The 25,480-nt window shown below is 37.5% G+C and overlaps 1 protein-coding gene and 1 long non-coding RNA gene across 4 annotated transcripts in view; one reads left to right on the plus strand and one right to left on the minus strand.

Moving 5' to 3' along the window:
• Window positions 1-649: 649 nt before the first annotated feature.
• On the minus strand, window positions 650-1,503 carry LOC119692450. Its single transcript, XR_007266497.1, has 2 exons — window positions 1,089-1,503; window positions 650-981 (listed from the first exon to the last, which is right to left on the minus strand). It is a non-coding gene; the product is annotated as an uncharacterized LOC119692450 (long non-coding RNA).
• A 5,318-nt stretch (window positions 1,504-6,821) lies between these two features.
• Window positions 6,822-25,480, plus strand: part of LOC105385707 (LIM domain only protein 7) — a 101,663-nt gene continuing 83,004 nt past the window's right edge. For all 3 annotated transcript variants that reach the window (XM_048622198.1, XM_048622200.1, XM_048622201.1), the window contains exons 1-2: window positions 6,822-7,040; window positions 23,013-23,051. The gene's annotated coding sequence lies outside the window, so the exon portion shown is untranslated. The remainder of the gene's footprint in view (window positions 7,041-23,012; window positions 23,052-25,480) is intronic.

The following is a 25,480-nucleotide window of genomic DNA, read 5'->3' on the forward strand; positions in this document are numbered from 1 at the left end:
AATAAGTTTACGTGTAAATTATAGCTTTTTGGTAGTACGAGTTACATGTTTGACAGATCTTAGGTAGTCAGCTTCAACGAATTCGAAAACTTTCATAGTTGTTGCTCTCACTGAAAATTTGTAGGTGAGAAGCGTTTTTGTTGTTGGTTAGGATCTAGTTAGAATTTAATTTGTGACTATCAGCGATCATATTTTGCGTGGCGAATGGCTGCAGAGGCAGAGGAAACCCTATTAACCACTAGGAACTAACACAAACTTAAGAATGCGGAGTAATGATGGCAGGAATAGTGCTTGTTATTAGAGATAGTTTATATTGGTTCAGTGACTGGACCCAGTAGAGTACTATGTTGGTACTGATCCCGCTTGGACGCTATTTTCAACCAAGTCCAATGCGACTGTGTCGTGAAATCTGCCTTACTGCGTCCAGGCACTGAACCAATGTATATCACCATTAGGGTGCTTACATAGAGATACTGGTTACCTGTATCTACCCGTACCGGTAACCTGCTGTTTATCTTTCAGCGAGTGCGCTAGAGCATTTCACGGTTTTAAATTTCTCAGTGAGCGATACCTAATCAAGTTACCGGTACGGGTAGATACAGGGAACCCGATTCTTTACGTAAGCACCCTTAGAAATGAAAAATAAATGTTTAAAAATAATCATTTATTACTTATATAGTTATCCATTACATAAATGGCCTAAATCCCCACGAGAGGACGATAGCGTCGCGGCGTTGACTGCCTCGGACGAATCACGCGTCGACGGGTTGTCCTAGGACTCTGCCTTGGTCTCAGTGGGGCAACAAGTATTGGGCTTCTTCCGACGACAGGGCATCTTGGGCTTCGTCCAACGACAGAGCGTCTTGGGTTCCCCACATGTGCAGAATAGGTCGTAGGAGATTCTACACCATGTACGAACATTTATTTATGGCAGTTAACCTGCCGTGGGGTCCATCGGCAGGCTTGTTTAGGTCCCCATTCCTGTAAATAGTACGAATAGATTAGGTCTAGTAAAATATTATTTATTCCTACAATTTTACCTTAAGTTATCGTAAACATAATAAGTATATAGGTAGGTAGGTAATTACCTTTCCATAAAATCTACAATTAGGTACTTCGAATTGCGATGCACTTGTGAGGATCATTCTTAATTTTATAATTTTTATAAATAAAAGCTTGTAAACCAAATTTCAGTTTGTTTTTGTTAGAGTCATTGACATTGATTGACATATATATTTTGGTTAGAGTCATTGACATATAATATACGAAAATCAAGACGCCAAAATGACATGTGTGTTTGCCCTTTCTTTTTACAAGCGCTAGAAAGAGGTAAAGTATCTAGAGTGAAGTTCGCACAATCGAGTTGTAGCATAAACGATATCGCATGAACTATAATAAAAAAATGTAACTCATACTACCAATTAACTTGGAAACTAATAGTTTGGCGTGCTTACGATTTCTATCAACGTTGACATATATTGCAAGCCCGTACTAGACGCTCAGGTATATGCTTCTTTTGTCCTCTGTGTTTATGATATATAAATGTTATATTTTATCCATATTTTGATTTTATCCACCCTGTAGGTTTGAATACAAGTTTAAGCAGTCTGCGGTGTTTCCCACTGTACAATATAACTTTTTGTTCTTATACCTTCCTACGTAGGTAGGTGCATAACTGTAAAAGTCGTAAGTTATAAAACCGCGAATAAAAATGTAGCTATAAATACCAAACTCTCCATAAAGTTAAAAACAATATGAATAAAAGACAATTTCACTTAATAAAATATGGCTTTTTAATGTTTTATGTGCATTTTTATCGGTATTTTAAATGGCCATCGATGTTATGAGATTCATGTCTGTGGTCTGCCCAAAGTGGCTGCCCGGTGCCCACGTCTCTCAAAGTAGGTATTATTTATTCATTACCAACGCTAACTTTGCAGCAGAAATAAGTTCCACCAACCTACCCGACAGAGCTACCACCGCGCATCGCGTTCTATCAGACCCCTTAGCATGAATTTTCATCGTGAACGTGAAGTTTCTACGAAATAAAACGAGTAATTTTATATGAAAATATGAACAGCGCCCCTGGCGGTCGGTAGCAGAACTAAAATTTTCCTACAATTTTCATCGAGTAAATTACAGAACATCAACACAAAATTTTAGGTAATCTCTCATTTCAGTCACATTTCATTTTTGTTGATGTCTTGAACGTAAGATCGCAACTGCTCACCACCCCGAGGTCCCAGGTTCGACTTCCACCTCTAGTTACTCGTAGATCATGCTATACTATCTATCTATCTATACATACCTAACGGCCATTGTCGCCTGCAGTAAGAAGTCACTGCCCGACCAAACTAAGTTGCATATACATATGCACTCACGACTGTAATACCCGAAGGGGTAGTCAGAGTCAGAGGTGGCTCACAAGCGCGCCACCCACTTTTCGCAACACATTTGTACTCACGTGATAGGTTGCGAACAGTACAATGCGCTTAGGATACACATCTAGAATCTAGATTTGGATTAATTGAAAACACAATTGAAAGAATTCATTGGTACAGGCCAGGATTTGAACCCACGGCCTCTCGATTGAGAGGACGAGGCCTTATCCATTACCTACGCCACTAAGTTGCATCCCGTGGTAAAGCATCCTGTATTCCAGACAAGCGCAAACTTAGCTTGGTTTAGTAGGAGATTAGAGCATCAACGCTTTTTACGTCCACGCACCAGATTGTAGAGTATGCAAATCAAAGGGCCGTGCACGCGAACCCCGCCTCTATGGCTGTGTCAAAAGCAGAAATGGTGACGCGAGGGTCACTCTATAAAGCGAGGAACGAACGTATAGTGCCACAAACTTATCTGTTCCGGTGACAGCTCAAATAAATGTCTAATATTTCATAATTCTATAAGATTTTATGTTTGCTCGTATTGTTAATTCGCTCTTGCGGTGTTAATAAACCCATCTAATCTTTTATAATATACAATTCATTGTAAGTAATGAGATATGGATCAATTTAGTTCGCTCTCACCGGAACAGATAAGTTTGTGGCACTGTACGAGGATTGTCACTCAATCTACAACGAGGTAGATTCGTGGTTAGCTCTGCCGATTTGCTTTTCCGACGGTAGGACTGGTCCACCAATTTAAAGTCGCTCAGCGTGCTATGCTTGGGGTTTCTCTGATGGATCGTATCAGAAATGAGGTTATTCGTCAGAGGACTAAGGTTACCGACATAGCTGTCAAAATATGCAAGCTGAAGTAGCAAGGCGGTGGGTTGGTCATATCTGCCGAAGAACCGATAACGGTTAGGGTAGACGAGTTCTCGAGTGGAGACCACGAACAGGAACGCAGCGTGGGACGCCCTCCTGCCCGCTGGACTGACGACCTTAGGCGGGTAGCCGGTAGTGGTTGGATGAGGAAGGCCGAGGACCGAGTGTTGTGGCGCTCTTTGGGAGAGGCCTATGTCCAGCAGTGGATAATTATTGGCTGATGATGATGATGATGGAGCGCTGCGCTAACTATGGCTCTATCTCGTTTTATTAAGCGCACCGAATGCGTGCCTACTTTCATCGATCTAGACCATTGGTACTCAACCTTTTTTATATTAGGGCCACAAATACATTTAAGTCATGGTGTCGCGGGCCGCAAACAATTTTTTTTTAAAGTAATATAAAGCGATATAAACTATCGAATAACTCAATATAAAAAACACATGCATATACTACTCTGTGTAAAAAGTATCGGGATTACATCCATAAAACAAAAAAAATGTTATTCATCCAAATTTATATTATCACCTTCAGAAACGATACACATACGCCAACGAATTCTCCAATCATCACAACATTTTCTTAAACGCTGTTTCCACAGTTGTGTTTATTATAAACAAAGTCAAAGTCAAATGTTTTTATTCATCGTATAAATAAAAACATTTTACTTTTCATACGTTTTTTTTTTCTGATGAACGTCAATTTTAATAACTACTCTCCGTTCGGATAAGGTGCTCTTTCTGTAGTGCATACTCGCGGCGAATTTTCCTTTTTGTCTTTTATCGATTGTTAAAGTTAAAGTAAAATGTTGACTGTTTTCTTTGACTATTGTGGTGTTGTGCACTCGGAATTCTTGCCAGAAAGTCAAACGGTAGGAAAATAATATTATTTGCGGGTTATGTAGAATTTAATACAGCAAATTCGACGAAGAAGGCCAGATTTGTGGGGAAAAAAATCAAGAAAAGATTTTGCACCACGGCGCCTTTTGCACAAGGATCATCATTGTGAATGAATTTTTGAGCAAACACTAGACAAATACCATCGAGCATCACCATATTAACCAGATATGGCTACAGCTCACGGCCCCAGCTTCTTTTTTTTTCTAAACTTAATAACCACTTCGAGGCACTGTTTTCAATCGATAGAAGACAATAAGGAAAAATCGCCGCGAGTACTAAACTCAACTCTTAAAACTGCGTTTAAAAAAATGTTGTGATGATTGGATAATTCGTTGGCGTATGTGTATCGTTTCTGAAGGAGCAAACTTTGAAGGTGATAAAAGAAGTTTTGATGAATAACAATCATTTTTTTGTTTTATGGATATAATTCCGATACTTTTTACACAGAATCTATATTCTCTATTATCTCCCATGGCACGCGGGCCACTGATAAAGGCCCGGCGGTTCTACCTTTTTTGGCATAAGATTTATTTGCCTAATCTCGTATTGCATAGTAACTTTTGGTCAAAGTCTCGTTACGCCGAAAATCGTATGGCATAAATCTCGTTTAGTTAAAAGTTATTTCGCATAACATTGTTTAGCCTAATAATGGTATTGCCAAATCTTGAATAGCCTAATAATGCTATGGCATAGGTTTATACAAAGTAATAATATTCGTTTGGCTTTAACTTTGACGGAGCGTCTCCCTACATAGCGCAAACTGGTGCCTTGTATTGTTTCCGCTGTTTGGAAAACGCTCCGCTCCGCTTCGCTGCGCTCCGCTTTGGTTTTGGTGAACATGTGCACCTAACACGCTCCTCCTCGCTTTGCTCGTCGTCGCACCTATTTTTAGGTTTCGATCTCATGGGGTTTGTAATAATTATATTGGTCTTTAACTTTCGATTTTTTGATCATACAATATCGTGATTTTCGGGATGTACGAGAAAAATACCACAATTTGTACATTTAATACATACTTAATATATTATTTATTTAGATAACATTAGGAGAAACAAGATTATACATAGGTATAGACGAACTTAAATTTGAGCAAACGAAACTTAGGTGTTTAAAGATTGTGCCTAAAGAGTTTTAGACGAAACGAGCCTTATGCCACATAAGTCTTGGCAAAGTGATGGTTCGGCCAAAAAAGTTTAGACCATACGAGTTATGCGAAATGAGTTTTGGTCAATAAAGATTATGCGAGATGAGCGGAACCCAGGCCCGGCGGGCCACATGCGGCCCGCGGGCCGCAGTTTGAGTATAGCTGATCTAGACTATCTAGAGATTCCAGAGAGTAACCCCAGGACGACCGGACGCAGTTAACTTTACTGGTGAATAAAGGAAATTCCTTGTCAACTCCTGATAGTAGCAGCTTATAAGGCCGCAATTATAACTAAGTAGCTTCCACTTATTTATAATGTTCTACTTAAGTAGTTTCCTATGCATTTATATTTATTATTATTAAAGTGGTTAAGGATCGATTAATTTAAAAAATCGTGGATTTATTTTGGTATGCAACATTATCTTACTCAAGGGTTATGCTAGATTGACAAAAACGAACGACCGAGAGGTGTCATATAAGTTATTTGTAAGCTACCTACAGTAACCCCCGGTTTAAGAACGTGGACTGCAGCAGCATGGGTCCCGGCCGCGGCAGTCACTCGGTAAAAGCTTTATATATAATTTATAGTACAATATGTAAGTATATTTTATTGTTTCTTTCCTTTCTTTCTACTTGTTTTCTTGTACCTCCTGTACTGGCTGGTAGAAAATGCTTTTAGCATTAAGTCCACCTTTTGTACACTCATGTGATATTTGTGCAATAAAGTATTAAATAAATAAATAAATAAAAGCGCTGAAAAGTGGATGCAGTGATGCACCTTGAAAAGGTAGTAGGCGTCACTCCTGACCTCCTGAGACTCGGAGACCTAAAATTTCACAAATTTCAGTTTTCGGTCTCCACATTATGTCATCGTATGAGGTTTCTTGGTCTCTAGAGGTTAAGTTTATAGGTACTTAAATAGGTACTTTATGTTGGTATTTTTTATGTATGTATTATAGGTAGGTAAGGTACCAGTGGGAGCTTTTGTTACCTGCCACCTGCTCACTACAACAACATCTCGACATCATCAGCATCCCATATCGCTTGACGTTGTCGTTCGTCCGTCACACACACGTCACGTCATAGAATAGCGCCAGTCACTCGCTCAAGTCGCTCGACTCGATCAAGCGGTTAGTGTTGTCAGTTTTATTTATTTTTTCCGCACAATCTGTTTTTTTTTTCACTTACACCTATGTGGTTTTTTTCGAGATATAAGTAGCTCGAGTGCCTAACTACTTTTTCATAATACCAGGAGGATAAGATACCTACAAACTGATAAAAAATATAAACATAAGTAATATTGTAAGGTTCTCATCCCATGTTTCGTGAAACTTATTATTTAATGTAGACTTTTTGATATACATACAACCTACACCTCTTGATTTCACTAATTCTCATCTATAAATACGAAGTTTTCTTACATTTACTACGCATTTTTACCAAATCCACTATTTCTGTCTGCGTAATTTAGAAACCCCGAGCTGGCAACACTGTCCGTGTCAGCGACGAACTGACAGTTCCCCGCGAAGCGTCGAGGCCGAAGCACGTGCGTCGTCGCCGCGCCACTCGTTGTGAACGTTCATCTTACTCGTCTTCAACTTACTCCCTAATTAAACCCTGTGACTAAAAACCAACTACCTGGACCCAAACAGTGCTGGACCTAATCACGGTGCCAAATACAGTGATAATATCTCCTTCTAACATCTCTCGGAGCCGGCGGAACGTTGCGTGAGTACTATTCTAAAGTTATTTAACTGTACTTTCCATGGTCCAGCGTAGCTGGGGTTCCGTATAGAGCTGGTTGAAGTGTTTCGCAGAAAAATACCAGTTTCAAATCAAACGTAGTAGGTAGGAGAGGGATAATTTGTAACTTTTTGGGTCTCATTATGTCGGATTCTGCGGTGAGCTGACCGAATGCCGGTGATAGTCGGCCGGGCGCGGTGACTGCGGGAGAGATGGCTTTTCAAATTGTTCGGGTGTGTCCAATTTGCATTTTTATGGTCGAAGGCGCCAGTCTTTCGCTAATTACGGTCGTTTTCCTCCGGTGTTTAGAGACTTTAGAGTCTATTGAGTTTCGCGGAATCTCCCAGTATGAGGTTCCTTACCTCTTGTTTTTCGAACGTTTTATTGACGCTATTACTGATTCGTCAAGTCATTGGCAAGTAACAGGCACTTAGGTGCTCAGAGATTGCCTACCAGTTTCTGGGTTACGTCATCCGGTCTTGTGATGAAGATTGGTTTAGTTTTGCCTCGCGCGTTGACAGTGGCTGGCATTTATCTAGCAAATTTATAGGACAGTCTGAGGAAATTAACTTCATTATGCACCAGCCCACCATTAATGGCCGGAGAACAATTTATTTACAATTCTCTAACCACTCAGAAGGCGGTAGTTAACAGTTGCACAGACCTAGGTGGACAGATTAGGTAGGCACAATTTTCCCTGTCTCCATTAGGTACCCTACCCACTACCAATTGCCTATTGCTATTATCAAGGTATACGTATTATATGTACCTACTAATATACCTACCTACATAGATCTTTACGTAGGCACAGCTTTTACACTCATCAAAGATAACATACCTACCTACCTACCCCTCCAAGCCCTTTCACAAGTCTCACACTCACACCCAAGTTTTTAACTTTACTTTACTACCCCGTAGACAAAACCCCATCTTTCTTATCACTGCGCCCTCCGTGCCTCGAGTGTCTGTCTCAAGTTCAGGCTTCAAAGGACAAAACGTGAGACATGTTCCCCCTTTCGTCACAACAGCATGATAATGAGAGTCTACTTTGGGAGACCCTCTAAAAAGTGTTGCCTATAAGTTTGAATCTTTAGAAAATATAGTCAATAACATACAGAAAATCATGTACTTAGATTGGATAATATTTAGAAGTAGTAAAACGTTTTCTCTTTTGAATGAACGAGCAAGTGATATACTCTCCTCTTAACTATCAAATAAATACCCGGTCCGGTACCTACATACAAATATTTAGTTTATAAAGTTTAGACCGCTGGAATCCCTGGATTAACAGTGGATAAATAGGTAGGCCTTGTATCCTGGAACTTTCGCGGGAAAATCTAGAACTTACCAACAAGATTTATAAACAGTTACCTAAAATAAAATACTCTTTTTAAAAAAAACTTTGTTTACGAATTTTAAATTGAAATACGAATACCTACAGTAATTTTGTCTCAAACTCTCGAAATATTTATTTATTTATTTATTTATTGATACACAAAACAGTGCTATATACAAGGCAATACAATAATGACAGGGTTACAGCTTAGTTCTAGTATTAGCACCAAACTTATGTGTATACAGCCTGATTAATTTAGTACACAATATACCAAAAAGAATAATTTAAAAAAATATATTAAAAAATACCTTGGAAAGAAAAATGTTACCTACCTAAGTAATTATAAAATTGAGTAAAAACAATACGGCGGCGATTGTCTGCCTATTGTCTGCAAATATCATCATCATCAGACAATGGACAACCATATTGTGAATTGGTGTCTCAAAAGATGAGTAAGTAAAATCTATTGTTTTGAAAAAAAAAACAGAAACCGATATTGCACCCTGAAGTGCACCTTGAAAACAATTTTAGGATATTTATACCTACACCTACCGTATTATATGACATATTCTATAATTTAATTGTGTTTTGATACCTACCGTACTTGAAGAGAATTTAAAATGTGATCAATAATTATTTCGAATCTTTTCTTTACATATTTTTTTAATTTTTGATTAGTAAAACCCTAATGAAAATCAGGAAGGTATTGCCTAAGTAGTATAATATAGGCCTGATTAAACAATTTGTATGTTAAATGTATAAAGAAATAGATGAAACAGAGGTAGATGATGTTGATCTCAAATCTTCTACAGTAATTCTATAAAAGTCTATTTAAAAGTTTCAATTTACCAATATGGTTCACGACCAATAACAGTCATTAGAGTATAATACAGGAAGTAACACCTTATAAGATACATTTACACTAGTTGATAATTTGGTGGCTCCATTCAGCAACAAAGAGCCCAATATAATTACATGTCTCCAACACAAAACTAATGGTATTAAAGCTAATGTACTCGATAGAAGATCTACAGATATTGAGATCAATAGAATCAATACTGGGTTTAGCCTCAAGTGCCAATTACCTATGATTACCAGAGTAGTTGCATCACCATCGATACTACGGTATTCTACTTTGATTGTCACTATATAAGGCGTTATCTAATACTAGACGGTTTAAGGGTCAAAATGGTAGTAATAATCTGGGCCTTCCGGGAAGTAAAATGCAGTGCCATCACCTTTGGAACAGTTTGATGTCAGATGGATTTGATAAAATTGTTTTAATTAAGTAAGTATTTAAATAAATATACAGTAAGAAGACGAGTCGAATATTTATACTGTGCAGTAATTAACACCAAATGCGATGGTTCAATTTAGGGTCAGGTGGATATTTGTTAAAATCCAATAGGTGTAAGAAGTGTAATGTAAATCCAATATGTGTCTTGGATAGCTATTGCATTTTGACACATTAAACTGGAGACATGGGTGCATGAAAGCATTTTTGCTTACCCCTCATAAATGCACAACATAATAGTACCTATACTAAACCATAAACATAAAAAATGAGTTTAGAAAAACTAGACAAAGTTGTCGATTTCTAAAGGCATACATTTTTATTTTTAGCAATTTTAAACTATAAATTATGCCAGTGGAAAATAAGTTTTACAAAAACACTAAGAAAATAATGAAGACACAAGAATTTTAAATAAAGAAAATAATGTTTTGACAAGTCTAAAAATATAATTTGTGCCTTCAAAATCGACACCAAAGCATGTCAAATCATCAACACATGCGCTATGTATCTACTTGCTAGCTTTGGCCAAGAATCCTCAATACTGCTTCCTCGCCACCTACCGGGCTCAGCTAATGGGTACAATATTTACATTCTTACACAACACTACAGACTGCTCTGCTATGTTTGCGGATGTAAACTTGTATATAAATATAATATATAATGTACATGCCATCGTCCAAGTCACCAACCACGGGGGCGCTGTCCATCATAACTTGAGAGATAATTAAGTATCCACAACGTTTAATGATCAGTTTCAAGTCAAAGGCACGCATGCGCACTATAGTTAGCCTTTTATGTAACAAGTTGAAACGTGGAGCACAGACGACGTGGCTGACAAGTTGCCCCTTGTGAAGATTGTAGAAAAAGGATATTAGAGCTATTTTATAACGATTGCTCAATCGACTCCTGATTGTATGATTTTAATTTGCAATTTGTCTCACGTTTTGACTAGTTTTCACTAATAAGTATGGGAAATCTGTCAAAACCCGCCAGGCCTAAATATTAAAATGCCCCTGTAGGCAGGATAGTTTCTTAACAATCTGTTGAAACATGACTTATGTTGCCGTGTTTGGTTTGACAAGGTTTGTGCTCTGAAATGTGGCTGCAAATTAAACGAGAAGGTGTCTGCTGACTTGCGGCAGTGTGCCATGTAACAGCGTGAATGCAGTCAAAGTGAATGTACCTAATCGTCAACATTTTCTACTGTGGCGGGCAGTCGTCACGAAACTATCATTAAAAGAACTGCGTGAAGAAAAGAGTTTTATCAAAACCACGAAAGAAATTTCATGAACAGACTTTACATCGTTTGAACCTTCACCTCGTTTCCAAAACGACAGCCAAATTGAGGTGGACAATGAACCAGCCCGATCAATGGATGCAGAAAATTCGAGAACGTTTTATGTTTTCGAATAAAATTACTCCAATTTCTTCGCAATCCGTCCCAGTTTAAAGACAGTTAACCCCCATTTTTCGAAGGAAAGTTATGACTAAAAGTACAACAATATGGTGCGACGTTCGGGGAACAAAAGCGGTTAACATCGAAATTTATGTTTCAAGCGATAATTGTAGTGGGCGGCTGCGCCTTGACACGGCACCGAGACGCGAAAATATTCCCTGAGTGTGTCTTGCTTTTAAAATTTTTCACCTGAAATTCTCACTTCAGCTCTTTCAAGCATTCTTCGTCAGTGTTACTGCTCCGAGGGCGTCTTCTAACGGGGCATCTTCCGTATCTCTCAATCTAATCAAATCATATAATTGAATACTGAATACCATCGTTATCCATTCCATTACAAGAACTAATAACTAAATGACACAGGAGGTACACAAATACACAGTCTTGGCTTGCACCGCGGTATTTTAAATACCTTGATGAATGCAAAACAAATTATCAGGAACATCCCCCTGCAATTAAACTTTCACGGCATCGATGTTTTTATTCAGTATTCTGAAATCGATGGCAGTCTCGGGTATAAACCTCGTTTATCAGCCGCTGCACAGGAAGGTACACAGTCATTACTCGATATCGAATGGATCGCGTTGATCGATGATTTATTATGTTAATATTTCTCGGTCATGAAAGTTTTATGACTCATATCTTACTATAGTTCCTTGCTAAAATAATGCAGAATGAAGAGTTTGACGGCATCGTAAAGGTTTTAAATAACGGAGACTTATGTTGGAGGTGCACTGTGTAATGTTCCTCTATGTACTGTACTTAGAGGCTTTTAAATGTTGTCTTCAATCAATAGGCGAGTGCAGCATGGCACATTATCTCAAACCACACGAATGGGCACTTTGATGATTACAAATGCATTGTGTTAGGTTCCCAGGCGTGCCTGTTCACGGAGTTACTATGGGATTCTGGCAACAATAGCTAAATGTATGTGTTAAGTAATAATTTTAATGTCATCATCATACGTTACAGTGCTCTTTTAATTGGCAATCCCGTGATACATTTATTTGGTAATAGATGTTTTAAAGTAATTTGTTTTGCTGGTGTCTTGTTACACTTTATTGTTTGAACCACGTGAACAGATTTTTTGTGTGAATTACAAAAGAATCTCATGTATGTAGGTAAGGCAGGGTTTGTTCAATTATTTATTATTAAGGGTCAAGGAATCTGTCATATATTGTGAGAACATTTTAGTAGCTGTGTAATAAAATGAATTATATTTAAATACATAAAAATTTTCTGAAAACTTGTTCATTTTATGCGGAGAACTGTTACTGTGGAAAATGCGTGTATAATTAAGAATTCACTTCGTTTATCGATATCAGTGTTATTTTTAAAAACCAATTCAATTTTCATTTTTCATGACTTTCTCATACCTACTGTTATGTAATGTAATGTGTAATAATTTAATTAAATGAAATAGTATTCCAGAGGAAATATTCCAGGCCTTACTTTGATTTATGAGAGGTCTTGTAGGAGCATAGTTTTTTTTATATACCTATCTTAAGACGTCATCCTTTTTAAATTAACAATGAAATTAACCAACAGCTACTCCAGACTTTGAACCTTCTAACAAACCTAAACATGTAAGCCCTGGCTTAAACGAGGTACCTAATTATGAAGGAACAGTTCGAGGAAGTCTATACTATGCGTGGACCGCGCGCCGTCATAGATCAAGGTATAATAACGTTTAAGTATCCATAAATTCCCTAATGTATGCGCCCGCGCCGCCACGCCGGAAAGGGTAGGCGTGTGTCTGTTTGTTCCTCGCAAACCGCTGCCTGTCGTGTGAGAGATGGGCCAGTTATGTGTGTATGTCGATAATTAATTGCTGTAATTTCATAGAGACTTGACCATTGTAATGTTAAAAATAATATTCTATTTTCTAGACGTTCATTTTAGTCTTCTTCTTTTAAGCCACTCATTCCTCTGTAGATGTCCTGTCTTCTAAGTGCAGCTTATTTCTTTTATTTAATTTTAATTTGTTAGCCTTATGACTACTTAATGTACTACTTTGCGCATACTTTCGGAAAATCTTCGTATCCTGTCGCACGTACTTTCTGAAGATTAATACCAAAAACTGGTAGGTACACAGAAACCTAATTATATGTTTACACTTACTTCACAAATACAAGATTACATTGAACTGTATCCCCATTCCATTCCATTCAACGTGTTTACGCTACAGCTCACAGGTGAAGCTAATTTTAGTTGAAACAGATCTCTGTACTCCACATGCGCCCCTGGTCTTCCTGCCTCCACTGCCGGGATACATTTAGCTTTTACTTCTTCCAACACATTAACATGTGTGACCTTTGGTAATGGTTTATTTATATAAATTACCGAATCGTACGCCTTCCGCTGATCTACGTATAACATCATCTAAGTAAACAAACAGAAAACATCAAAACGTCCTGCAAGCCGGATGTTTGTATGTAGCTTGAACGTAAGGAATTTAAAACGACCAAGATAAGAGTAAAAAAACTATGAATTGAATACAAAAGGCAAGGAATATGAATAGTGCGAACAATGGCGACCGAGATTGAAGTGAGAGGCTTGCAATGACAAGGCCGCCCGGAGTATCAACAGACGGACTTGTCGGCAAACTGTGGCTCAACGTACTCACTTGATACACCTGTGTCTCAATAAATACGGAACTTCAAAAGGTCTCCACACACCTATGAATAATGATACAAATGGAACCTGACGTAGATGTTAATTGGCAAACTAAAACCCTTTGTGAAAATATTTAGATTGTTCAGTATGTTTAGTTTAATATTTCCAAGTGTAAGACGTAGCGGATGAAATTACACTCATGTCGGTGAGTATTGTTCCCTAATTTAGATTTCTATGCACCAAATTGAAAACCATATCAAATTCTTTCGTAAGCTATTCACAAACTTTACATAACATTAACTTAATCAAAATTGGGCCCGAACTTCTTACCTTGACTAATGTGTGTTTTGACCAACTTTAGAAACACGGTTTAATATAAAAGGGCCTTAAATCCGTCCACTTAATAGGTTTCGATGGCGTGTCGCTACTAAGTTACGTCATTCACAAGTTATCTAACCTGTCACACCCAGAGGCTGTGTGCATTCAATCTTTATAGTTTGCATTACAATCTCCTTCAACCTTATCTCTTAATACATTAAACTCGTTTTCCTCTATTGCTATGTCAAGTTTAAAATGGTCAACGTACGTTTCTTGATATGGAAACAATGTATTTTTGTCAATGATCAGAAACCGTAGCCAGAATAAAACATAGTTGACCTCATGGTATGGGATGAATGTCATTGTATTGGAACCTACGTTTAATAATTGCCATAGAGTGGTCAGTAAATACATACGTAGCATTCACATACATTCTTGTTAAGCAATGCTTCTAGAAAAACAAAATCCTCAAGTAACATATTGCTTATTGGGACGATTTTAAAACTCTCGATAATTTCATACAGCGGCTGTGGCTTCAGGGCAGGTTTTAATTTAATAAATGCAGAGTCGACAGAGGAGGAGCCATCTCGGACTGGGCTGGTGCGTCAGGATCAGCTATTTATATGTATATCCAGATTATCCAACCACCTACTATTACTCCACAATTAGCCCTGAGCAGCGATGTATTCTCACGTTATCAGGGATTGGTGCAAGCTACTGACTTTATGAAGCAAGCTGTGAGTGTGTAGGTTTCTTGGTTTTTTGTTTTTGTTACAGTCTATATATTAAAATTACTAAAGTGTTTATTTTATATGGTATTATTGTGACTTTACCATGTTGTGGATGAAATTTCAATTTCAGATTATTGTATTTTTGTCCACTTCATGATTATCTTAATCATTTTCCCTGTGCAAAAAAGTTGGTGCTAAATTATCTGTGAATTCACAAATTCTCTATCCGCCGTAACTCATCAGTTGCACCACCGAATAATAACAATGTTTCCAGTTTCCCACAACTTAAAATGTAATCACACGAAGGAAAATGGTCGGCTCGCGTGGACTGGCGACCACCCTACATAAGTCTACCTCACCCCGCCCATCTCCTAGCAAATACGTTGCTAGAGGACTGGAAAAGTGGGCTGTTAGAGACCAGTACCGACTGGTCGTGTGAACCCAGTGGCCATTAAACCGATCAGCCGTGCCTTCCGGATTTTGAATCATGGTGTTCTACAGAAAAATAGAATCGCCTCTTTCTTTTGAACTGTTACATTAATGTTATTAGTCGGCAGCCTAGAACTTTTCTGGAATCGAAAACTCTAGCTATTTTATTCCCATCATTATCGTTATCTTCTAATTTAATGATATCTACTGATTCAGTTGATTTGAACTGAACTGATCGACATGTCTAAGGTTCTAAATAAAATTATGTAAATCGATATCAGTTAATTTGTCCAACTTAATAAATGGGATGGCGTTATTCAATCTGCCCTTCTCGAGGTCTTTTATAACTTTTCAAATATTCAAATGTTTTGCAACAGCAATTCATAACGGTCAGTTATTAATGGTCTTCGAAACTGTTACAAATAACCAAGTAAGGACACACAATATTTGAATTATTTTCCAAAGTAATTTAGACCTTATCCCTTTATACAATGGTATATTTTAACGTAGGCGATTGCTGTAAAGAATAAGAAGTGTTTAGTCATTTGTAGAGCTCTTTTGCGTTAGTGCATTGAAAGAATGCGTAATGATCAATTCTGCGCATGGCATATGCTATTTATGTACTTTTGTATGGAATAGTGCTCGTAGGATTTATGCTGAATGCTAATGTGCCTTGTGTTCATTGTAGCAAGAAGTACCTTTGGCTTTAGTACCTTAACTAGTTTTAAATGCCTACTAAGTGGGTCAAAATCATTGTTATTTAAACTAATAAGCTGAATAAAAATGAAATCATTAATGAAATCCTTATGTATGTTATCTAGCTTATCAATCAAATCTATTTAACTAATCAAATTTTCTCTAGCAATATGATTAATATTATAGAGAAACTCTTGCATAATCACGTAATTTGCAAAAAGTTAAAATTGTGAATCGACAAGACAACATTACGTCATACGTCACATTTATTTTGACGCTCGTAGGTAAGCAGCGAGCGTCTAGAAATCTTATTTTACTTTTCATTCACTATTTTTATTGGCAAACTATATATCAACCTTAGACTGAGTTTACACTATTTGTAAGAAGTATTTATATACTTTGTTGTATTTTTGTATAAACTAGTATACATATTTTTGTCAAATTCAGGGCGCGAGATGATGAAGTAAGAACAGTACGAGGTTTTAAACAATAGAGAGGCAATTTAGCACATATACCGCATGGTAAGAATACCTTCGCGTCACCGACATACTTGCGTAGGCCCAGAGGGGTCACTTCACTGCGCTCACGAAGAACTAAGTTTCGGAACGTTGCTCCGCTAATATCCACTCTATATCGTTGCTTTAAACGTGTTGATGGCATGGCAGCACTAGTTAGTTAGTTTTTTTTAAAGTTAGAGTAACCCTAGTGTGTGGATTCGAATGAAAATCTTTGGTAACTTCGGAAACAATGCCTCTTTATTTTTCATTTGAAGCGCTTAAATTGTAAATAGAGGGGTAATTTCTTACGATTTTGTGTTTACTTCACATTCTAATCTTCTGAGATTAACCTAGTTAGTTCAAAATGAATACTTTGTTAGATTGTTTATCGGTAAAGTTTAAATTTACCTTCTTAATTTGTAGCTGATAAACAAAATGTCAAGTCAATACCCCTTGTAGATTGCTAAGAAGTTTATCGTTGCAATGAACCGCCAAACACTTGTTGATTCGTACATCAGCTGAGTTTTTACAACTGCGGCCCAATTTGTGGAACAATTTGAACGGTAGTTTATGTTAATGTGAATTTTTTAGGTCACGTACGTTTGTTGTGAGTAATATTTATAAATACATTAAACGATCAGGTTCAATGCCACTCTGAAGGTCGGGAAACTCGACACTATTTGGCAACTGCGGACGATAATGTATGTAAACACATCGCAGATGTTTGCTTAAGTGCATTAAAAAAAGACCGTTTTACAATCCCGCTAAGACATACTTTTCATTGTAACATTGTAGATATAGTGTCTCTGGCATACAGTATTTTTCTTAAGAAAGTGTGTAAGGAAATTTTTGATGGCTCATTAAAGAGTCTGTGCGTTCGTTTGTCTGATTCCACTCTCCTTTTAATTACTGCTGTCTATCACGCAGTAAGATCTTTAACTAGGTGTAAAATTTCTCGAAATAAATATAGTACCATATTCTTTATCACAACAGATTATAAAATGTTATAAATTGGAAAATTTCATCACTATCATCTCCTTACTGGTATAGCTGTTAAGCTTCAAAGTCACATAAGCTACTTTTTATCTCTTTATCACCATCTATTTGCTATGAACAACAAATGGAGCTGAATAACCACGGCCACTTGGTTCCCTCGTATCCGATTTCTATTATGTAGTCTCACGCATGATCCTAAATAATTAGTGGACAAATGTCCAAGGCAAAAACTGTACTGATTTTCTAGATCACTGATTAGTGCCGTGTTGATCAATCACCGGGAACCGGTCTGATAACGTTTATTTATGCTTTCTTCTTCATCACTAGCGAGATGACAGAGACACCACGAGATGCGGCGGCCGTGGCTGTCAACGGTCGAACGATCTCAGTGAAATTGCTGTGCAAAAAACAGAAAGATAATATAAAACAGTGGATGTGAATGTCAAAACATACAGGATTAACAATGCGCATGAATTGTAAAAGCTTCTTTATGTCCCATTACATCACCACTTGTCATAATTAGATTAAATTATGACGCCCACAACTTATTTTCTTCGTTGAATTCGCTGGGACGAGAATTTTACTACGTTCATTCATTCTTGCAAAATCTACCGCTGAGATATTCTCTACTGCTCTGAATTTAAATTGTTAATGTTATTATCCTTTTGGCTTTAACGATGCTCATAATTGCATATCACCTAATAAGACGAAAGTTTACGTGATATCATTATTAGGTGATAAAATAGCTCGTGAACGATAGAAAGTGTGAAATAATTTTACATAATTTTCGATTATGAAATCGAGCATATTATATTATTGCGAAGAGCATACTGGTCTGAATAGCTAAACGCTGCACATTGCCGTAAAATGATACGGAAACAGTTCTGTTATAGTTATGTTCATGTACGATTGTGCAATTTGTTTTTGCGCTATGCAGAGCATGTTCTGCTCTCATAAAACTAGCATAATTTATTATATTTTTACTTACAAACATTTTATCTTAAAACTTGTATTCTAAGCATTCTTATGTTACTCCTCTGTAATTCATGGCAGGACAGGTTTGTCTCCGGCGTGTCCAGTGACTGTCACTAATGCGTCGTCTCTGAGGGGTCACTCTATATGACGAAAACTAAGTTTCACAGCACTGATAGATAGATAGATAGATAAGTTATTTATTTACTTAACACAACACATACACAGGTTACACAGAAAGATTTCTAACATTAAGTTTAAGATTACATTAACACAAAATATTATTATGAACAGACAGATAGATAAGCAACATGTGTATTTATCATGACTGCTGCATGAGCCACGACTCTATCTCGTTGTAGTAAACGTGCTGATTGCACGACAGATCTCGTTCGTTCGTTTTTCGTCAGTACGGAGTAACCCTCGTGTCCTCTTGTCTGGACCAGTTCCTAGCATCAACAGAACTCAGTTCATGGTCGACTATACGCGATGTATCATGTAAAATTAATATGACATCGTCTACTTTCTCGTTACTTAGATTATCGTCTCTCAGCCTGACATTTTCGCTAGAAAATCACCTATCGCATTCGATTCTTGGAACCTCATTACAATGCCCCGATATGATCGCTAGGAGCCGTGGCTTACCTGTGCAAATTACTATTGACAGATTAAGATCGAGACTTTGTTTTTTTTATATCTCGATCGAATCGATAATTTGAAAGAACTGGTTGTCCAAGGGCAGTGGTTTTGTCGGTGACAGATATATTTATTAAAGTATTTAACATATCTTTGATGCCGGCTTTACTCTCTCTTTTACTATGTTTTTTGGAAACCAGTATCCGATTACGTAACTCTGCTACTTCATTTGAATAAACTTAAATTGATTTCAAATGAACCATATTTTAATAAATTCATTTTATTTATGATATTTTTTGTTTTGTAATATAGATGTGGACTTATTAGGAAATATCAGTTCCACATGATTAGTTTCAAACGTTTTCCTTGATCCTCTGGTAACTTGAGGTGTTGACAGATCAGTGACAAAAAAATATACAGGACTGTGACCGAGACCTTAGGCAGGAACTATGTGAATTTATTTAATATCGTCATTACGATTATGCAAATTAGTTCCAGCAGACCAGTTACATCAAAGTTAATTAGCTTCAACTTAATCCCGATCCGTGGATTTCATTAGAAACTGTTTCGTCGGGCGGCTGCGTTTGCCAAAGCTGGTTTTGTGAAAGGTACTTTGAAATTGACTGTAAAAGGAGTACAGCCTAAGAGGCATTGTCTGTAGCCAATAATTAATTTATTGGTGGAGAAAGTTGAGTTGCAAATGTAATCAAGAGCCCGTGACGGTACACACTTGTGCGATATCTGGTAGACGAATTGTATGACTCTTAGAAAAAGGCAAGAACTTAGTCGTATTGAAGCTGGTTTTGGATTTCTTTAATATCAAAAAGGGAATTTATTTATTCAATAAGTCACTACAACAGTACATGTTATTAATATAGTTACAAAATATGTTGTAATCAAAAGATACTTATATGCTCAATACTTCTTAGGCACATAACAATATAATTATAAAAACAATATCAAAACATAGTAAAAAGATATAATACATAAATCATAGTGTTTGTCAACTACGCATCTAGCAGATCAAACTTGATTCCTGATAATGCTGATAATTATAATGATCCCATAGATATTTTGTTCTATATCCTAAAAGATACTTAATTATGAATAGTGCTAAAGTTATGGCATACAATTCGTAACCCCCTTTATCTTTAATATTACGAAAGAAATACCTTTGTATGTCATCGGAATTTTTCGCAACAAACCAAGGAATTCCAGGCATACGCGGTAGGTGAGCTAACAGACGCAATTTAAAAATTCCATGCTCCTACTGTATGCATAGCAGAAAACAACGGCGTCACTGAACACCTTCGTAGAAAGCAATATTGCGTGTTGTGATACAAATTCATAATTAAATGCACAAAAATTGCCGCTTCCTGCCATTAAAACGGTAACCGAAAATCGGTTGAAAATCAAACAGGTTTACTACGATAGCGTCGACATAGCCTGGGAGATCCACACAGAGTAGAAGAGCTAGTGAGGCGAAGGCGTGAAGTTCGTTGACATTTGCGAATTGATTTATCTCCGTTTGACGGTAGATGGAATTCCGAGAAAGGACTCGAGGCGATAGAGGAACTTTTGTAACTGTATCCCAAAAGGCCGTTCGACTCGCAACTAACGTTTCATGAGCTGTTATGAATAATTTCTCTTGATGACATTCTTTTAAAACCACCTTGTAATATCTGTATTCTTTTAAAACCACCTCATAAGATCTTAAATCGCAATAATGTGTGGCTTGGGCATGTTATATTTTATGATAGTGTAGTGGAACTTTAGCATTAAATCACTATACTTAGGAATTGGTCAAAAATGATAAAATCAAGTTGTATTTCAGTATCCATGCATGCATTGCATTTCATTCATAATAGCATTTTACACAGGCTAAATTAATTGCATCCATTTTATATTCGAATTCCTATTCAGTAAGTGTTAGGACTTGGAATTAATTATTTGTGTCCATAAATTCTTGTAACTTTAATTTAGGTAACTTGTATAATGAAGTTTAATGTCTTTATCGCCGTCGTCTTCTAAAACATTTTATAAGACTTCGGATATCAGAGCGATCAAATTACTTGCCACAAATGCGCCTCTGCCTATTAGGCTCTTCAATCAATGTACCTCCGTAATTGTATCCATAAATGTTTGTTATTTTGATTAATACATAAATCATAGTGTTTGTAATTTAGTAGAGCAGTAGTAATTTATCTAGAAATTCAACTTTATTGTTACTTTTTATCGCCGTCGTCGTCGAGGCTTATTCCATTTGCTGTAATCTATCGGATCTCGTGTCGGGGTTCCATCAGAGCTCGTGACCGCTATCGAAGTAATTAAATGAATTCTGCGTGTTGTGGGTAGTTCAGTAATCTGCCGAATGTAGGCTTCTGGGGCAGGCGTGCGGCTGCGTTTGTCACGCTGCTGATTGGTCGAGGCGCCGGTGGACTGAAGATGCTGGGGGTTACTCTATACTGAAAAAAAAACAAACGAGAGCTGTCGTGCCATCGGCACGTTTAATACAAAGAGATAGAGTCGTGGCTCAAGCAGCAGCGCTCCGCAACTTTGTTTTTCGTAATATAGAGTTAAGATTCCTGAGGTGGTTGTGAGTTTGTGATCGTCTGTAGTGACATTGTGGTTACGAAAACATAATTTTCGTCCTTTGCCTTTGCTGTTATACCGTTAACTGGATAATCAAACGTAATTTTAGCTAAGTAATTCCCAGAATACAATACAGTAGAGATTGGACGTTTCTGATATTGCTCATAAAGTTTGATACTTCTGTAGTTTCGGTTTTTGCTTCATATTACCTGCCGATATCCTTAGGTATTTTGATAACAAGACCTAATTTTAGTTCGGTATTTTGTTTCTAATGTTAGTAATCTAAATCCACCTCCCCATTTAAGATTCCGGAGCGTGCGTCAGCAGAGAATCTGTCGTTTGGTCGCGTCTGGCAATAATTGGTTTAATCGCCTTCGTCTCCACATCCAGGACAGCTGCTTTGTAGGGTGCCTCCCGGACCTCGCTCATTAGCCGCAGTCGCAGACCCAATAGTGCCAATCTCGAGAGCCTCTCAACTTATTAGCGATTAAAACCCAGCGGTTCGCGGAATGAAAGTGTTGGTAATTTGTTGTCGTGATTTCGCAATGTGTTCGACTGATTGGTTGTAATAAGTTGAGTTTATTTTTTTTGTTTTTTTGTGTGTTTTGATTACGATGGGAAGTGCATAATATGAATGTTACCGAGAATGAAATAAATTATGGACGAAATTACAATTTTGTATTATGCTTACCTACATAATAATTAGTTGCCACTCACCTCTGAGAAACCCCTTCAGGGATTACAGTCGTATATGTATGTATGTGTATGTACATATGTACATAATACAAATTTGTTTTTTCAGCCATGTACTTCCTATAACAAATAATCTTGTAGGGTTGCCTGGAAGATATCGTTTTTAGCGATAAGGCCGCCCTTATTGTATTATATAGATTTTAAGTGTTAAATGTTATTATTTAAAGTTTTTTATGTACAATACTAAAGTTATACTACTACTACTACTTGTTAGAAAGAATTTTCTTTGCTATTCAACTTCAAGCCACGCTGACAAGTGAAAATTATTTACGCAGACTTTCTTTGAAATTCCTCTGCAATGATGGACAGCTTAAAATTCTTGTCTATCCATCAAAACTGTTGCGGAAAACGACACCTCTTATAGCTCACTCCAATGTGTACTATACTCACAAGAAATTAGGCTGGTTTCCGCTTAAAATAAATCGCCATTATGGTTGGTTTCTAAAAAATACATACCATTTGACCCGGCCTTGTCCACTTTCGTCGGTTCAACGTCACTCACGGTCACCGGCGACCGACAAACTGAAATAATAGAGACTTTGTCACGTTTTATAAGTCGACCTGCTTCCGTTTTTTATGTGTAAGGCAAGTTACTACAATAGGATCAGAATTATCTAAACAATTCATTTTTGTTTCAGGTTTTTCGCGGTAATTTGCCGACGCATTTGTTCGAAAGGGTAAGTTGCAATTTGAATCTATAAAGTATGTAATAACCACTTAGTTACTCTGATGAAAGTCTTTAAAATTTTCCACTATTTTCCTACAACATCATAATAAATGGCTGAAGTAGACATTCCATAATTTTTATGGCTCCGGTTAAACTCATCCTCCACATACCTAGATCGATAGCGATAACTGATCTTTACTCACGTAATAGATTAGAACTCTATGTTTCATCGTATTTCACGTAACGATTCACAATCACGTATTACCTAGTTGTGAGATGATAAATATGTGTTCTAGATCATTCCGTGTAAGGAAAGCTAGTTAAAAATGAGAACAAACATTTATGTTATGCATTATTGATTGTCCCGTAATCTTATTATTTCTAAACTTCATCTTAAACAAATACATAATACATTTCTTACCATCATTATGATGATTATAATGAGATGTTTTGTTAACAACCTTAAGGGATAGCATAACAATAACACTGATATTTACCTACTGCTGCCCAGTAAACCATTACGTCAGTAGTATTGATTTTTACTGATATGCAACAGAAGCCATACTGTGCTATCGATTTAGAATTAAAATGAGCCCCACTTTGGAAAAGTTTAGGAATGTCCTATTACTTTGGTTTTACTCTGATGACTCTATTTCAATATTTTTAATCCCCATGACGACTTTAATAAACCGTCCACAAGTGTCAAATCATTGAGTCATCAAGTCGATGAAGACTTAATCGCAACAGACATTTTCTCACCGCAAACTAATCAAGTTCCGAAGGCATCTCGGAAGAATGCGCAGCAAAAAAAACCCTTTTAAAAGCAAAAGGTAATTCGTCATAAGCTGCAATTGCCGACTGGCACGCGACCCAAATACCCGCGGCTAACGGTGTGCGCTGACCTTTATGTACTCGCCTATGTACTGCGCGTATGTGCCACGCATGCGTCTATGCACCGGCTATGTGTAGAGGCATAATCTGACGAGACGGACCCACGAACCGCCAGACGTTTATAATTCATAATCCTTTACACAGGAAAAGAAAGTGGAGTTTCTAATATCTCGATTGACAATACCCGTGTCAGGTGACAACTTGACAAGATCAATTCCTTTTAGGAGACCGTGCATTGCACTGGCTAGACAGCTAAATCGCTGGTCGAAAGTACAAAGAAATATTCTAAAAGACACTCAATGAAACACGTAAGACCGTAGCCAAAGATGGCGAGGAAGAGTGCAATCCTAAATTGTCTAGCCGCGCTTGTGCAGTTAATTCAACTCCTTATTGGATGCTGTCCCAACACAGTAAAGGCCACAATTACAGCAAATTTGACAGATACCATTTAGCCGCACACTTAAAAGGGTCATTTCGGCGTCAACGCATAATGCGTTAGAGGGGAATTACATTAACGTGTACGGCGGCGAGTAACGGGCGATAATCGTCGGGTTCGCTCATAATTGATTTTTTTTACAGTAACTCGTAGCGGCCGAGCAAGGTCGCGCGTGCGTGCTAGTGTGGGGAGAGATTGGCCGAAGAAAGTATCGATATGTTGTAACTTCGATGATAATAATATCGACGCTGTATGTTGTAACTTCGATGATAATAATATCGACGCTGTAGATAAGATCGTAAATATTCTTTGCAAGGCGATTGAGCCCGTTTACGAAGAGCTGAAGTGCTCATGGGACGTATTTATTTCCAACATGATTGCCAGATTCTTCACAGGTTTACAGAAGAATCTAGAGATCCCCTGCGTAAAGTTGCTAAGAGGATTTTTCATGGGAATAGAGTTGATGATAATGATGGTAATTAAAAAAGAAATTAACACAATACGCCACTTTAGGGAATAGTAACGCAATAAATAAATAATACTTTTCATTGGTCCATCACCTCACGTATTATCCGTTACCTTTTTATCGATATGTACTAAATGACACAACTACTCGTATCCCAGACCATACCGTTCCACGATGTTCATACGCTCACTACCATACTGTTACTTTATCGCAGTAATTAAAGGTCAATTTCGCTTAATTGTCCGCCGGTTCACGGGTACATTCCTCGACATATTCGCTATGAGCGTATAATCGGCGTGACGCTGGGGGGTTACTCTATATAACGAAAAACTAAGTTTCGGTGCGCGAGCCACTACTCTATCTCGTGGTGGTAAACGTGCCGATTGCACGACAGCTCTCGTTCGTTATTTTTTCGTCAGTATAGAGTAACCTGACTCGTTAGAGTCCGGTATCTGGTTAGTAATTTACACATCACTATTGTTTGAAGCGTGGAGTTGATATAGTCTTATAGATGTATTTTCGTCTAATTGTAAACTAGTGATACCTGAATGCGGGTGGCAGGAGTTGGTATATAACTGTTTGAACCTTGTGGCGTTCAGATTTCGTCTGCTGGCCTATGATTTTAATTAAAATTTGCTGTTTCAGC

Source organism: Plutella xylostella, chromosome 7 (genome assembly GCF_932276165.1).
Source record: "Plutella xylostella chromosome 7, ilPluXylo3.1, whole genome shotgun sequence".
Classification (NCBI taxonomy): domain Eukaryota; kingdom Metazoa; phylum Arthropoda; class Insecta; order Lepidoptera; family Plutellidae; genus Plutella; species Plutella xylostella.